The sequence below is a fragment of the Pristiophorus japonicus genome, chromosome 2 (genome assembly GCF_044704955.1).
Source record: "Pristiophorus japonicus isolate sPriJap1 chromosome 2, sPriJap1.hap1, whole genome shotgun sequence".
In the NCBI taxonomy this organism is placed as follows: domain Eukaryota; kingdom Metazoa; phylum Chordata; class Chondrichthyes; family Pristiophoridae; genus Pristiophorus; species Pristiophorus japonicus.
Window position 1 is genome coordinate 268,693,269 of NC_091978.1, and position 13,508 is coordinate 268,706,776.

The window sequence follows — 13,508 nt, forward strand, 5'->3', positions numbered from 1 at the left end:
CATTGAGCGCTAAGCCAATCAGCAGCGCTTTTAGGACTGAGATCAGCGCTGCAATCATTAGAATGAACAAGCAGCACGAATTTTGCATGCTGCTCACTTTGAATGGGCACATAGCTATCCCCTACCGTTTTCGGGCCTTAGTGAATTTCTAGGCCAAAAAGCTTTCCGCTTCACCCATTAAGTTCTATATTAGTGTTAGTATTCAGATTGTGTTAGTTAGTTAGTTAGCAAGTTAGTAAGAAAGAAAGAAAGAAAGAAAGAAAGAAAGAAAGAAAGAAAGAAAGAAAGAAAGAAAGAAAGAAAGAAAGAAAGAAAGAAAGAAAGAAAGAAAGAAAGAAAGAAAGAAAGAAAGAAAGAAAGAAAGAAGCGAACCTGGATGGAATAAAAGTAGAGAAGATAATCACAGGTTGGGCCGAGATTGGCATTCTTCCAGGGTTTTCCATTTCAGTGCTCTCAGCACGTGCCAGGAGCCCTAATGGGAAATTGCACCCTCCCAACTCCTAACTTTCTACCTATTAATTTTAATGAATGAAAAATCAAGTGCTGCAGACACAAAATATCCTGATATATGCTTTCATGCACTCCAAGAGCCTACAAGTGGAAACCGCACCCCCTTATATTTAGAACATACATTTATATTCTTTCTATGGGCTTCCTGCTGCAACAAGGCAGCTGGTTAGAGAAATTCCAATATCATCTAGAAAGCTGGATAAGCCTTCCATATCGTAACAAATGTAAATTTCTGATACAATATGCATTATGCAATGTCAGAATTTGTAATGAATGCTGTATTTCTTGCCAATTCTCAAAACATCTGACATCACCAATGAATGCGAACTTAATTAATGAAAATTCTAAATGTTTAATGCTCAAACAATAAAGAGAATATTTCAATGTTTTTTTTCTGAAGATGAAGGTTTCATGAAAACTGTATGCATAGCCAATGCATTTATTAAGATCTTATATGAAGGAACTAGAATGGGAGTATGCAGAAGGGTTTTAATTGCCCCATGGCAAGAGTCACCCAAGTCTCCATTGTGTCTCCTCTATAGGTAAATTTTATTTTCAATTTCAATATGTTCAGTTTCATATCTCTAACCTTCTTCCTGTTGCCCCGCCCTGCTCCTTTCCTTTCCAGCTTGCCAGCCTTGTCCACTGCTCTGCCAATCTTGATAATCTTACCTCTCATATGCAACTGATCTTTATGGCCTCTCCCGGCCTTTGTGACTGCTGAACATGGCCCTTACCCATTCCCTTCTGGCTTGCCAGGTCTACTTCCTTTCTGCTCTGTCTTAGGGCACGCTACTGCTCTTCACAGCCTCTCCTAGCTTCCCCAGATATCTTCAGCACTTCTCAGCAAGCACGGCGTTGGATTGGCTTCGCCCAACTGCCCTGTTGCTTAAATTATTCATTTATTCCAATTCCCTTGGACGAGACTCCCTTGCCAACCCATTATTGGAATTATTAGTTCATTATCTGGCCTGCTATGATCAATATTATGTTTAATATTGTATGACATTGTTCCATTACAGACTATATTTAACATTTATATTATTATAATCTATATTTAATATTATATAACACTTTATTAAATATTTATAATACAATAATCTATATTATATCATAATCCAATTATATAATATTATCCGACTCTCTGTGAGCATCACCACACATCTGATAGTGTTATTTAAATTTAAAGAACAAGGAATAGTGGAAATAAAGTCAATGTACATCATATGTCCCCGATTTGAATATTAAAAGGGGCTTACCACCTAAAACAGGTGGCAGGAAATTGATCACAGCGTTAATGGGGCAATACGTGTACTAACCCTATTTTGAGGCTGTTACCTCCCCACCTCAGCAACTTAAAATCAACCCCAATGAGTCAGAAGGTTACATAGAAATTTAGAAACATAGAAAATAGGAGCAGTAGTAGGCCATTCGGCCCTTTGAGTCTGCACCGACATTCAATGTGATCATGGCTGGTCCTCTATCTCAACACCATATTCCCACTTTTCCCCATACCCCTTGATGCCTTTTGTTTCTAGAAATCTATCTATCTCCCTCTTAAATATATTCAGTGACTTGGCCTCCACAGCCTTCTGTGGTAGAGAATTCCACAGGTTCACCACTCTCTGAGTGAAAACATTTCTCCTCATCTCGGTCGTAAATTTCCGACCCCGTATCCTGAGACTGTGACGCCTTGTTCTAGACGTCCCAGCCAGGGGAAACATCCTCCTCACATCCAGTCTATCCAACCCAGTCAGAATTTTATATGTTTCAATGAGATCCTCTCTCATTCTTCTAAAATCTCGTGAATACAGGCCTAGTTGACCCAATCTCTCCTCATACGACAGTCCTGCCATCCCAGGAATCAGTTTGTTGAACCTTTGCTGCACTCCCTCTATGGCAAATATATCCTTTCTGTTTTGTATGAAATAACTCAATAGACTGAATACTGTAAACTCTGAACAGATACAAACCTGGCTCTACTTTATTAGAGCACAAAGTGATTACATTACAAGATGGCTGGCCTTTTATACCTGGGCCACACACATGTGCGCACAGCCCAATGACCTCCGACAGTGGTGCCACCTGGTGGCTAGTAAACCCAAGCATACATACATGACAATATCCCTCTTTAAGATATTAGTAATGGTCTTTTTACAAATTGAGACGGTCTGGGGCTTTCCGCTCCGCTCTCAGTTCAACTCCAGCCTTGGGCAAGCGTTCTGAGTCTGTTATGACTGAGGGCTGGGTAGTCGATCTGATGGGAGTGGCAATGGCCATGTCAGTAATTGAAAGTCCAGATTCATTGACGACAGCGGAGTCCTCTGATGACTGAGGGTAGGTCGGTTGGTCACTGATTGTGTCTTCCTCAGACTGTTCCGGTTCACCCGTGTGCCGCAGCTTTATCTGATCGACATGTTTCCTGCCCATTCTTGAGCTTAACGATAAACACTCTGTTACCCTCCTTGGCCGTAACAGTAGCGGCAATCCATTTGGGACCGTTACCAAAATTCAGTATATACACAGGATCATTGATAGAATTGTCGCATGACACTGTAGCACGATCATGATATCCTTGCTGACTTTGACGTCTGTATTCGACACGATTATTCAAGTCAGTGTGGACAAGAGAGAGCCTGGTCTTGAGACCTCTCTTCAACAATAGTTCAGCAGGGGAGAGCCCGGTAAGCGTATGGGGTCTTGTCCTGTAACTAAGCAATATGCGTGACAAGCGAGTTTGCAGTGAACCTTGAGTTACACGTTTCATATCTGCTTGATGGTTTGGACTGCACGCTCTGCTTGTCCATTGGCTGCGGGTTTGAATGGTGCTGATCTCACATGTTTTATACCATTGAGTTTCAGGAACTCTTGAAACTCCATACTGGTAAAGACCATGCATAGCAAACATGACACGAAGGTTCTCAATGGTAGCTGTGGATGTGCTGGATGATATGATAGTATACTCTATCCACTTGGAATAAGCATCCACTGCAACTAAGAACATCTTTCCCAGGAAGGGACCTGCATAGTTGATGTGGATCCTGGACCATGGTTTAGATGGGATGGCCATGACTACAGACTCAGCGGCGATACTAAGCTACATGCAAGTGTTGGCACTAATGTACACATGATTCCAGATCAGAGTCAATTCCAGGCCACCATACATGAGACCTGGTAATGGCTTTCATCATGACAATACCGGGATGTGTGCTATGTACATCATGCACAAATTTCTCTCTGCCTTTCATGGGCATAACAGTATATAATCTGATTGAATGAATAGTTTGTCTTTGCGACGAATGTAAGGTTTGGTCTCCTCACACATTTGCTAGGGGATGGCAGACCAATCACCACTAAAGATACAATGTTTCACAACCAATAATATCGGGTCCTGGCTGATCCAGGTCTTAACTTGTTGGGCCGTGATAAGGGTTCCTTCACTTTCAAAGGCATCCATGACTAACAGTAGGTCTGCCGGTTGTGGAGTTTCCACCTCCGGTGTCAGAAACGGCAGATAGCTCAATGCATCGGCACAATTCTCAGTACCAGGTCTATGGCAAATAACATAATCATAGGTAGATAATGTCAGCGCCCACCTCTGGATGCAGGATGATGCATTGGTATTGCTACTTTTGTTTTCCGAAAACAATGAAATGAGTGGCTTGTGATCTGTTTCCAGTTCAAATTGAAGACCAAACAGGTACGGATGCATCTTTTTAACCCCATACACACAGGCTAGTGCTTCTTTCTCTACCATTCTGTAGGCTCTATCCGCCTTTGACAAACTCTTTGAAACATAAGCAACAGGTTGGAATGTGCCCGACTCATTAGCTTGTTGGAGCACGCAACCAACTCCATATGACGAAGCATCACAGACCAATACTAGACGCTTGCATGGATCATAATGTACCAGCAGCTTGTTAGAGCAAAGCAGGTTAGTAGTTTTCTCAAAAGCTCTATCTTGAGACGCACCCCAAACCCAGTTGTTGTCTTTTCTTAGCAGTGGCTCTAATAAGGTGCTCAATCTAGGTAAGAAATTACCAAAGTAGTTAAGTAGACCAAGGAACGAATGCAGCTCCATCACATTCTGAGGCTTGGGTGCATTTTTGATGGCCTTGGTTTTCGAGTCCATAGGCCTTATACTGTCAGCAGCAATTTTCCTCCCTAGGAATTCAACTTCCGGTGCCATGAAGACACACTTCGAGCGTTTCAGTCTGAGTCCCACTTTGTCCAGAGGTGTAGAACCTCTTGCAGGTTGCTCAAATGTTCGGCGGAGTCACGACCTGTGACCAGTATGTCATCTTGGAACATGACGGTTCTGGGGACGGACTCTCCATGTTCCTCTGAAATATGGCTGCAGCCGAGCAAATTACAAAAGGGCACCTGTTATAGATAAACAGTCCTTTATGAGTGTTGATGCACGTAAGTTTCTTCGACGTGTCGACCAGCTCCTGTGTCATGTAGGCTGAGGTCAGATCCAGTTTTGTGTACGACTTCCCCCCGGCTAGTGTTGCAAACATGTCATCAGCCTTCGGTAACGGGTATTGATCCTGTTTCGAAACTCAGTTGATTGTAACCTTGTAGTCTCCACAAATCCTGACAGTGCCATCACTTTTCAACACGGGAACAATGGGCCTGGCCCATTCATTAAATTCGACCGGTGATATGATCCCTTCACGGTGGAGTCTGATTTCAACCTTCTCCCTCATCATGTACAGAACTGCCCGAGTTTTATGATGGACGGGTCTTGCATCCGAGTCCACCTTGGATCTGCACCTTGGCTCCCATGAAATTGCCGATGCTTGGTTCAAACAATAAGGGGAATTTGCTCAGTTCTTGAGCACATGTAGTATCCTCCTCCAACGACAACAGTTCCATTTGATTTTTTCTAACTAGTTCCTGCTGAACAGCGTTGGACCATTGCCTGGAACAATCCATAACAGTAAGTCGTGAACCGTACCTTCATATGACACCTTGATTGCTGCACTGCCAATCAGCATTATAAGTTCTTTAGTGTACGTACGCAACATGGCATTGACTGGACCCAGCTTAGGCCTCACAGCCTTAATATCCCACAGCCTTTCGAATGTCCTCTGGCTCATTATTGATTGACTCGCACCCATGTCCAATTCCATCAATACCGGCACACCATTAAGTTTTGCATTAATCATTATCAGTTGGCTCTTTGTTAGGAACGAATACAGTCCATATACTTCCTCCTCTGGTATCTTGGATTGCATATCCGGATTTGCGCTAGACTAGTCATCATCCTCCATGTGGTGTGTCACAGCACGCTTGCTCAGTTGCGGACACATGCGCTGGAGATGCCCCAATCTTGAACAGCCTTTACAAATATAATGTTTAAACCGACACTGATGATGCCGATGATTTCCCCCACAACGCCAACATGGTGATATCGGATTCATTCCCGTTGGCGGACTTTGAGCAGCCACAGGTTTCGCATACGCAGTCGGGTAGGCCCTGCCATATGCAGTTCTGCCAAACGACGATATTATCTTGTTTACAGTACTTGCTGAGTTCCGATTTTTCAATGATATCTGCTTTAAGCTTTAGTTTGTTGTCATGCATGATTGGGCAATCGTGATGGCCTTGCTCAAACCAGCGTCTCCGCCGCCAGTAGCTTACGCAGGATCACCTCGTGGTTGATGCTGATTAAAATTCCCGCAACATGTCTGCCAACGCAGTTTCGAACTTACATGGTGCAGCTAGATGTCTTAGGTCGGCAACGAATTCCGATACATCCTGGCCCTCAGAACGAATGTGCGTATACAATCGATATCTTGAAATTATGATGCCTTCATCTGGTTTGAGATGGTCACATACCAGAGCACACAATGACACAATGTTTCATAGTCCTTGTCTGTTGGACTGAATGGCGAGAGGAGATTCTTTTTGAATCCATAGATTTTCGGACTGCAAACCGTGAAGAGGACTGCCTGGCACCGAACTGCGTCTGCCTCTTTCTCCATTTTGTTGCCCATAAAGTATTGGTTCAAGCGGGCTACAAAGTCTGCCCAATCTTCTCCCTGCATGAATCGCTACAGAATTCCAATTGTGCTCATTTTTGCATGCAAAGGTTCTTGTTACCTCGTCGCCAAATGTTGTGTTTGCAATAACTCAATAGATTGAATACTGTAAACTCTGAACAGGTACAAACCTGGCTCTACTTTACTTAGACCGAAAGTGATTGCATTACAAGATGGCTGGCCTTTTATGCCTGGGCCGCACACACATGCGCACAGCCCAATGACCTCCAACAGTGGCGCCACCCGGTGGCTAGTAAACTCAAGCATACATATATGACACTTTCTTCGGTAAGGAGACCACAACTGCACACTATACTCCAGGTGCAGTCTTACCAAGGTCCTGTATAACTGTACTAAGACATCCTTGCTCCTGTACTCAAATCCTCTTGCAATGAAGGCCAACATACCATTGCCTTCCTAACTGCTTGCTGCACCTGCATGTTTGCTTTCAATGACAAGTGTACAAGGACACCCACATCCCTCTGTACATTGACACTTCCCAAGCCATCACCATTTAAATAATACTTTGTACTTATGATTTTCCTACCAAAGTGGATAACTTCACATTTATTCACATTATACTGCATCTGCCATGTCTAAATCACCTTGCAGCCATGTGCTATCAGAGTAGGAATCACAGGATAGCTCAGATGAATACGTGGCTTGAGCAGTGGTGCAGCAGGGAGGGATTCAAATTCCTGCGGCATTTGAACAGGTTCTGGGGGAGGTGGGACAGTACAAACCGGACGGTCTGCACCTGGGCAGGACCAGAACCAATGTCCGAGGGGGAGTGTTTGCTAGTGCTGTTGGGGAGGAGTTAAACTAATATGGCAGGGGGATGGGAACCAATGCAGGGAGACAGAGGGAAACAAAATGGAGACAGAAGCAAAAGACAGAAAGGAGATGAGGAAAAGTGGAGGGCAGAGAAACCCAAGGCAAAAAACAAAAAGGGCCACTGTACAGCAAAATTCTAAAGGATCAAAGTGTAAAAAAAGACAAGCCTGAAAGCTCTGTGCCTCAATGCGAGGAGTATTCGGAACCCAGGAGAGGCTCTGAGCTAGTTAGAGTTAGTGAGAGCTCAGATGAACAAGACCGCAAGAAAGAATGCAAAAGGCAGAGTAGCACTGGGGTAAGGGTAAACCACAAGGTGATAGAAAGGGACAGTATGTATGAATATAAGGGGGCTGCAGGAGGGGTCAAAACTAAAAATCATGGTTTAAAAACTAGTATTAAAACACTCTACCTAAACGCACGCAGCATTCGAAATAAAGTAAATGAGTTGACGGCACAAATCATTACAAATGGGTATGATTTGGTGGCCATTACAGAAACGTGGTTGCAGGGTGGCCAAGACTGGGAATTAAACATACAGGGATATCTGACAATTCGGAAGGATAGACAAGAAGGGAAAGGAGGTGGTGTAGTTCTGTTAATAAAGGATGATATCAGGGCAGTTGTGAGAGATGATATTGGCTCTAATGAACAAAATGTTGAATCATTGTGGGTGGAGATTAGAGATAGTAAGGGGAAAAAGTCACTGGTGGGCATAGTTTATAGGCCCCCAAATAATAACTTCATGGTGGGGCGGACAATAATCAATGGAATAATGGAGGTATGTGAAAAAGGAAAGGCAGTAATCATGGGGGATTTTAACCTACATATCGATTGGTCACATCAAATCGCAAAGGGTAGCCTGGAGGAGGAATTGATAGAATGCATATTGGGATTGTTTCTTAGAACAGTATGTTACAGAGCCTACAAGGGAGCAAGCTATCTTAGATCTGGTCCTGTGTAATGAGACAGGAATAATAAACGATCTCCTAGTAAAAGATCCTCTCGGAATGAGTGATCACAGTATGGTTGAATTTGTAATACAGATTGAGGGTGAGGAAGTAGTGTCTCAAACGAGCGTACTATGCTTAAACAAAGGGGACTACAGTGGGATGAGGGCAGAGTTGGCTAACGTAGACTGGGAACACAGACTAAATGGTGGCACAATTGAGGAACAGTGGAGGACTTTAAAGGAGTTCTTTCATAGAGCTCAACAAAAATATATTCCAGTGAAAAAGAAGGACAGTAAGAGAAGGGATAACCAGCTGTGGATAACCAAGGAAATAAAGGAGAGTATCAAATTAAAAACCAATGCGTATAAGGTGGCCAAGGTAAGAGGGAAACTAGAAGATTGGGAAAATTTTAAACGACAGCAAAGAATGACTAAGAAAGCAATAAAGAAAGGAAAGATAGATTACGAAAGTAAACTTGCGCAAATCATAAAAACAGATAGTAAAAGCTTTTACCGATATATAAAACGGAAGAGAGTGACTAAAGTAAATGTTGGTCCCTTAGAAGATGAGAAGGGGGATTTAATAATGGGAAATGTGGAAATGGCTGAGACCTTATACAAGTATTTTGCTTCAGTCTTCACAGTGGAAGACACAAAAACCATGCCAAAGATTGCTGGTGACGGGAATGTGGGAAGGGAGGACCTTGAGACAATCACTATCACGAGGGGGGTAGTGCTGGACAGGCTAATGGGACTCAAGGTAGACACGTCCCCTGGTCCTGATGAAATGCATCCCAGGGTATTAAAAGAGATGGCGGAAGTTATAGCAGATGCATTTGTTATAATCGACCAAAATTCTCTGGACTCTGGGGAGGTACCAGCGGATTGGAAAGCAGCGAATATAAACGCCTCTGTTTAAAAAAGGGGGCAGACAAAAGGCAGGTAACTATAGGCCAGTTAGTTTAACATCGGTAGTGGGGAAAATGCTTGAAGCTATCATTAAGGAAGAAATAGCGGGACATCGAGATAGGAATAGTGCAATCAAGCAGATGCAACATGGATTCATGAAGGGGAAATTACTGGAATTTACTGGAATTCTTTGAGGATATAACGAGCATGGTGAATAGAGGTGTACCGATGGATGTGGTGTATTTAGATTTCCAAAAGGCATTCGATAAGGTGCCACACAAAAGGTTACTGCAGAAGATAATGGTATGTGGAGTCAGGGGAAATGTATTAGCATGGATCAAGAATTAGCTGGCTAACAGAAAGCAGAGAGTCGGGATAAATGGGTCCTTTTCGGGTTGGAAATCGGTGGTTAGCGGTGTGCCCCAGGGATCGGTGCTGGGACCACAACTGTTTACAATATACATAGATGACTTGGAAGAGGGGACAGAGTGTAGTGTAACAAAATTTGCAGATGACACAATGATTAGTGGGAAAGCGGGTTGTGTAGAGGACACAGAGAGGCTGCAAAGAGATTTAGATGGGTTAAGCGAATGGGCTAAGGTTTGGCAGATGGAATACAATGTCGGAAAATGCATCCACCTGGGAAAAAAAACAGTAAAAGGAAATATTATTTGAATGGGGAGAAATTACAACATGCTGCGGTGCAGAGGGACCTGGGGGTCTTTGTGTATGAAACTCTTTTTGGAGTTTATCTGAAAAACATAAAACATTAAACCGTGCCACCCAACCTGGATGACACACCAGACATTTACAAGGCCCTTTTTTTTCTTTTTTGTGGTTTCTTTTTGTGTTTTTCATTTTTTTGGGTTTTTTTTTTTGGGCACTAAAATCACATTTTTTCCAGTGCCCCCTATAAAAGGGGAGGGGGACACTAAAAGCACCGGCAATTAAAACAAATTAAACTTTAAAACGTAAAATCAAATTAAAATTTGGTTGCCGGGCGTGATGACGCACTCCAGTCCCTCCGGTGCCCACCTCTCGCGGAAGGCCGCGAGCGTACCGGTGGACACCGCGTGCTCCATCTCCAAGGACACCCTGGACCGGATGTAAGAGCGGAAGAGAGGCAGGCAGTCAGGTTGAACGACCCCCTCGACCGCCCGCTGCCTGGACCGGCTGATGGCACCCTTGGCTCCTTGTGTATGAATTCCCCAAAAAAAGTTAGTTTGCAGGTGCAGCAGGTAATCACGAAGGCGAATGGAATGTTGGCCTTCATTGCGAGAGAGATGGAGTACAAAAGCAAGGAGGTCCTGCTGCAACTGTATAGGGTATTGGTGAGGCCGCACCTGGAGTACTGCGTGCAGTTTTGGTCACCTTACTTAAGGAAGGATATACTAGCTTTGGAGGGGGTACAGAGACGATTCACTAGGCTGATTCCGGAGATGAGGGGGTTACCTTATGATGATAGATTGAGTAGACTGGGTCTTTACTCGTTGGAGTTCAGAAGGATGAGGGGTGATCTTATAGAAACATTTAAAATATTGAAAGGGATAGACAAGATAGAGGCAGAGAGGTTGTTTCCACTGGTCGGGGAGACTAGAACTAGGGGCCACAGCCTCAAAATACGGCAGAGCCAATTTAAAACCGAGTTAAGAAGGAATTTCTTCTCCCAGAGAGTTGTGAATCTGTGGAATTCTCTGCCCAGGGAAGCAGTTGAGGCTAGCTCATTGAATGTATTCAAATCACAGATAGATAGATTTTTAACCTATAAGGGAATTAAGGGTTATGGGGAGCGGGCGGGTAAGTGGAGCTGAGTCCACGGCCAGATCAGCCATGATCTTGTTGAATGGCGGAGCAGGCTCGAGGGGCTAGATGGCCTACTCCTGTTCCTAATTCTTATGTTCTTATGTTCTTATGTTCTTATTGCAGCGTCTTTGCATCCTCCTCACAACTTACAATCCCACCTAATTTTGTGTCGCCAGCAAACTTGGAAATAATACATTTAGTTCCCTCATCCAAATAATTTATATATATTGTGACTAGCTGGGGCCCAAGCACTGATCCCTGTGGTACCCCACTAGTCACTGCCCGCCACCCCGAAAAAAACCCGTTTATTCCTACTCTCTGTTTCCTGTCAGTTAACCAATTTTCAATCCATGCCAATACATTACCCCCAATCTTATGTGCTTTAATTTTGCACACTAACCTCTTACATGGGACTTTATCAAAGGCCTTCTGAAAATCCAAATACACTACATCCACTCGTTCTCCCTTATCTATTCTATCAGTTACATCCTCAAAAATCTCCAGTAGGTTTGTCAAACATGATTTTCCTTTCATAAATCCATGTTGACTTTGTTTAATCCCGATGATATTATCTAACTGTGCCGTTATCACATCCTTTATAACAGACTCCAGCATTTTCCCTACTACTGATGTCAGTCTAACCGGTCTGTAGTTCCCCATTTTCTCACTCCCTCCTTTTTTAAATAGTGGGGTTACATTTGCCACCCTCCAATCTGCAGGAACTGTTCCACAATCTATAGAATTTTGGAAGATGACAACCAATGCATCTACTATTTCCATGGCTACTTCTTATCGTACTCTGGGATGCAGATTATCAGGCCCTGGGGATTTATCGGCTTTCAGTCCCATTAGTTTCTCCAGCACTATTTTCTTACTAATAATCATTTCCTTTAATTCTTCTTGCTCACTAGACCCTTGGTTCCCGAGCATTTCTGGGACGTTATTTGTGTCCTCTTCCATGAAGACAAAACTGAAGTATTTTTTAAATTGTTCTGCCATTTCCTTATTCCCCATTACAAATTCTCCTGTTTGTTTGTAAAGGACCTACATTTGTCTTCACTAATCTTTTTCTTTTTACATACTTGTAGAAACTTTTGCAGTCGGTTTTTATGTTCCTTGCAAGCTTACTCTCATACTCTATTTATCCCCTCTTAATCAATTGCTTGGTATTTTTTTGCTGAATTCTGAACTGCTCCCAATCCTCAGGCTTGCTACTTTTTCTGGCAACTTTGTATGACTCCTCTTTGGATCTAATACTATCCTTAATTTCTTTTGTTAGCATGGTTGGGCCACTTTTCCTTTTGTGTTTTTACGCCAGAAAGGAATGTATAACTGTTGTAATTCATGCATTCGTTCCTTAAATGTTAGCCATTGCCTATCCGCCGTCATGTCTTTTAATGAATCTTCCCAATCTATCGTAGTCAATTCAATCCTCAAACCTTCGTAGTTTCCTTTGTTTGGATTTAGAACCCTAGTTTCGGATTGGATTACTTCACTTTCCATCTTAATGAGAAATTCAACATGTTATGGTCACTCTTGCCTAAAGAATCCCGCACAACAAGACTGTTAATTAACCCCTTCTTATTACACAATATCCAATCTAGGATAGCCTGTTCCCTAGTAAGCTTCTCAACATACTGGTCTAAAAAAAACATCTCGTACACACTCCAGGAACTCATCTGCCACAGTATTACTACTAATTTGGTTTGGCCAGTCTATATGTAGATTAAAGCCACCTACGATTACTGCAGTACCCTTGCTACATGCTTCTTTAACTTCCTGTTTGATGTCGTCCCCTACACTAGCACTACTGTTTGGAGGCCTGTAGACAACTCCCACCAATGTTTTCTGCCCCTTGGTGCTCCTTAGCTCCACCCAGACTGATTCTACATCTTGATTTTCTGAGCCAATATCCTTTCGCACTATTGCTCTGATTTCATCCTTGACTAACAATGCCACACCACACCCTTTTCCTTTTTGCCTGTCCTTCCTAAATATCGAATATCCTTGGATATTCAGTTCCCAACCCTGGTCACCCTGCAACCATGTCTCTGTAATTGCAACGTATCTGTTTACGTCTATTTGCGCTGTTAATTCGTCTACCTTATTACAGATGCTTTGTGAATTCAGATACAATTCTTTTAAATTTGTCTTTTTAACATTATTAGACATCTTAACATTATTTTGTACTGTAGCCCTATTTTTCTTATCACTATTTTTTCTTACCTGGACCCTATTTGCTAGTGCACTCTTTTGTTGATATGCTCTGTCCCTTCCGACCATAATCTGGTTATCCTTACCACAATCACTTTCCTGTATTGCTTCCTTTTCTTTTCTCTTTAGTATTCAAGATTGCTCTCTACTGCAACCGGCCCCGCCGCCCTCCTTATTTACTTTAAAGCCTTATCTACCTCCCTAGTTAGTCAGTTCGCTAGAACTCTGTTCCCAGCAGAGTT